Consider the following 4,822-nt stretch of genomic DNA (forward strand, 5'->3'; position numbering starts at 1 on the left):
GATACAGCAGAGAACATATACCAATAAATATTGACTGGAAGACGCGGGTAGAGAAACACTTGGCTCCCCTCCTGACCTGTCTATTACAGAAACATTGCCGCATTCATTAACTTTTCTTTATAGAAAAGTTCAAATATAACAGCCAGAAATAGATAAAATGGAGTTCCATAATAGAAGTTTCTCGACCTCTAGCAGCCTAGCTGGAGAAATTCTGGTATTTTGAAAAAATAGTTTCAAGACAAACAGAAGCTCAGATACTGAAAAGAAATTTTCATTACTGAATATCAGAATGATTCATGCATACAGTTTTTGTACTTCTTAATACACTGCAACGATATTAATAGATTGTTAAACATCAGCATATTTCACTAAATTAATACTTTTCCTTTTCATTGTAAAACACGGGCTCCAACATGAATTAATCTGTAGATATGGTAATTTTTCGCCTTACGAACTTCTGCATAGCCCAATACGTTAAGATACCAATAAATATTTGAAAATTTTATTAATGTATTAAGCTAAAATATTAGCGCAAATATCGTTCAGGCCCCTCGCATCTCTACCCACCAAAGAATTGCACAAGAAGATGATTCTTACAACGCAATTCCTTACAGAGTGCATAGCTGCATACGCAAATAAGGTGTCAGCAAGCCATACGATAGGTTCGTGGAAGCGAGGTACATTGTCATCATTACAGCGTGAAATATCAGCATTTGTCAAACTTGATATAAAGAATGAACGGAGGAAATAAGGGGGTGAAGAAAGATGGATTTAGCAGAAATTAGCGGGGAGTGATAGCGTGGAGGGACCTCTGAACAGGGACAACACGACATGCTTGCTCGTGTGGTGCAAATGTGGTCCGCAGTTGCCCACGAATAGCTTGGTTGATGTTCATAGAAACTCAAGTGGAACAAGTGGATTTGTTCATGGAACAAATCTGTCAGATTTTAGTTTATGTGACATCTCATGATATCAATAGCACCAACGAAATATTTAATCCGTTAAATGGTGAAAAGGAAAATATAATAAAAGAAGTGTAGATCTTAGCATTATTTAGAAAAAATAGTGGAAACGGAAAATTTGAACGAGCGATACGAAATTATTCATAGTGACATCTTGACTAGAGCCTCGTCTCGAGAAGACTGGCAGGTTGCATCGCTTAAACATTCTTCAAGTAAAATTCGTATCTGAGGAAAGGGGCGGTTTTTGTAATGGTGGTTGAGATTTTGAGTTAGAAGTTACAACGGCCGTCCCTCTTCCCAAATTAGTTGACGTAAATATTACGTAGGTTGCAGTAGAGAATATGATGCATTTAGTTTATTGATGGGTTGATAAATGATGGCGCCGACCAACACCTGTATCAGTGATGGCCGTTAGAATAGCCATGGCATGAACACAATAGAATGGAAACACAATGGAATAACAATATCAAAAGAATACAGAGAAAACAATTCGTAATTCAGTTATGACAGTTATATTTTGAAATATTTTATTACATTATAATAATTGAATTCTAGTGAAGAAAGCAGCTTGGCTAAGTGAAGAGCTTAGCTAAGTGAAGAAGTTAGCAGAAGAGCCTAGCAACTTGGCCAACTACTTAGTGATCACATCGTGTTTTACAGGATATTGCTAATACTTGGCGACATAACTATAACCTTAGCTTAATTCAATCATACTCTCACTTGATCAATAGAATTTTTGTTCAGCTTGTTTAAGCTAACACTAGCGCTGTCATAGGCTCCATGCGTGCTTTTGGTCCGATAAAATTGGTCGGGCATAATCTTGCATTGCCTCAGATTTCCATGTCCTAAACATTTCTCTTACAGCTATTGCCAAATTTTAAATCGTGTCTAATCTAGCATTGATGTCCATTGGCATCATTAGCGCTCATTTTATTGCAAGCAACTATATACTGCATCGGCATCACTCAATTCAAATTGCGACGAATATCCTATAACAGTGTAATAGTAATAACGCCATGGCTAACCAAACTGCAGCTACCACTGATATTGCCAAAAATTGTTTTTCAATTGAGTGAATGTGAGTATTGAATTTCAATTGAGTGCTATTAGCTTGCCTCCATTTTCCCCAACGTCCATTAGAAATGTACTGAATATCAGTACATCTAGAGAAGCGTAAGCAAAACAAAATTTACAATATTTGATGGCACGATTTAAACACATAATTTTACACATTTACCAAACTATCTTGTCATTCAGAAGTTACAGGAATGTTATTCGAGCTTGAGAATTGATGATTTTCTGAATTATAATTTTTATAATTATTTGGTAGTGAAATTTATGAAATCCGAAATAAGTAGCTGAATTCAAGATAATTAAGTTACATATAGTTAGAGAGCTTTATGATCAACGAGATTGAAGGTTTAATAAAATTAATTGCGACATTCACAAGTATAGACAGTGAGAGATATAAATTCGAGTCACTACATATCCATGACCAAACGTCTTTTGATTGCGACAAAATCAGAAGTAGTAACAATCGTATCCAAGATACGAGCACATAGACCACATAAAATTACGAGCACATAAAATTCATGTCGGTGAACTCGGTGGGCAGCAGCAGTATTCCCTGCTGCCCATCATTGTATACAGAGGTGGGCAGTAGCGCGCTACATGTAGCGGTAGCGGCACTTCATTTAAGGCAATGTAGCGGTAGCGGTAGCGTCCGCTACATATTCAAGTAGCGATACGAGGTTTTGCCACTATACAGCGCTACCGCTACATTTATAGATAAAGCTTTTAGATTTTAAGACAGTTTTTCTATTTTGCTTTCGTTCGCGAGCTATACAGATATAGGAGGAACGGCCGGATTTTCTACCGACCGGTTTAACCAAGAGCCTTATACGTATAGCCGTATAACTCGCAAACGAAGGCAAAACGAAAAAATTGTAAACATCACCGTTGCTGAGGTTAGGTATTTAAATACTAAGTTTCGTTCAAATCTGTTCAGAAGTTTAGAAAAAAACTCTTGATTACTGCGAATTTAAGCACGTATTGCTGTTTATATCACGAATGAAGGTGAAATAAAAAAACTCGCGAACGAAGGCATGATCGAAAAAATTTTTACGAGCTAAACATTACCGTTCGGTAGTTAGAACTGTAAATTCAAAATTTCGTTAGAATATGTTCAGTAGTTTGGAAGAAATTACTTCATCACTGTGAATTTCGGCCCGTATTGCCATATAACTATGGCAAAAACAAACGATGGCAAAATTCAAACAATTTTAGCAAAAACATTACCGTTAGGTCCTAATGAATGCGTGTACCAAGATTCATCCAGTTAAATTCATTAGTTTGAGAGATATTCCTTGATCATAGAATTTGGAAATTGGCCGAGAGACCGGCCGCGAGTCCGGCCGTTAATTTGTTCGAGACGTAAACCCAGGAGAGGTTAAAAACAGATCTGGGTGAAAAAACCATCGCTGGGAGTCATATGCTGCATGTGTTGTGTATAAATCGTCAAAAAAACGTTCGAACTTATGACATTGACTTCAGACTACCGCCCCTTATCGCCCTCCTCCGCTCTCTTCTCCTTTACCGCCCCCAAAATCTTTCCACCGCCCCTAGGGGGGCGATATCGCCCACTTTGGGAACCACTGGGTTAGGTTAATTGCAATAAAGTTGCATTGATATGTTTTGAAAATGTTTTATTATCGTTAAATGTTTATGAATAAATCCCAATAGTAGAACAATAAGTATTTAGAGATTTCCAATAATTTTGGCCATTGTAGCGGCTAATGTAGCGGCGCTACATTTTACTGTAGCGGTAGCGCCCTCTACATTTCAAAGTAGCGCTGCCCAGCTCTGAATTTATATATAATTATTATATATAATCATTTTAATCATCATCATTATATATTCATTATATAATATTTACAAATAAGACACAGAAACAAGCCAAAGATAGTTCCGTTGCTTTCGGTTTCTTGAACTGTTTCTTCAAATTTCGCTCGTTAAAGACTGTAGTCAGTACTCAGTAGCCAGCTTCGCTTTGATAGCCTGTAGTTCTGTTACTGCTGAACGTAGCGTTGGCGTTAGACAAGACTAAGAAATATATTCTAGCGAAAGCAAAAATATTTGACGTCATGTATTATAAAATATTTTATTTTGACTACTGTTGCAGTGCGTATCAAAGATGACAAGATTAAACGGCTTTCGAAAACATTGAAAGTAAATTCATGATCAACATTGCCAAGGCTACAACTCGCAGTAGCAAGAGATATTATAATACATGTATGTATATACTTGACTAGCACTAGCAACTTCGGTACGGAAGAGGTTTCTATCAGTATCTGCACTCGTTTTCTAAATTTCCAACCGTTTATAAAAAAATGTATTATTTAAAGGCTAACTGATATCAATAAGCTCATCGGATGATATACATAGATGTGTTAATATAGATAAAACTGTTTTGAATCCTCTTTAGAATTAATGTAATAAAAGATTACCTAACACATTTCAAGAATATTCATCTGAATTAGAAAAACTCAAAACATCTGCATTTGCTTGTGAAGAACGTCAAAGCTCCTGCCAAAGTTCATCAAGTTTGCAGTTGATTAGCAGCAAGTATTCATAACATGGCCCTGCCAGTCTGTTCATCATCAAGACGGGTCACACTTAAAAGCTCCGGTATTTCGTAAGCCAATGAGTGAGAAACGTCCCGCAGTGACCATTGATGTCACAGTTATCTTTGAGAATAAGACAGGCGAAATAATTAAATAAAAGCAGTAATTCAAGTTGTGCTGACTTTCCCACTGAGGTAGAACGTAGCTTCATCCCTATAAACCATACGTTGTAGAAAT

This window comes from Hyalella azteca, unplaced genomic scaffold, assembly GCF_000764305.2.
Source record: "Hyalella azteca isolate HAZT.00-mixed unplaced genomic scaffold, Hazt_2.0.2 contig6184, whole genome shotgun sequence".
NCBI classification, from domain to species: Eukaryota; Metazoa; Arthropoda; class Malacostraca; order Amphipoda; family Hyalellidae; genus Hyalella; species Hyalella azteca.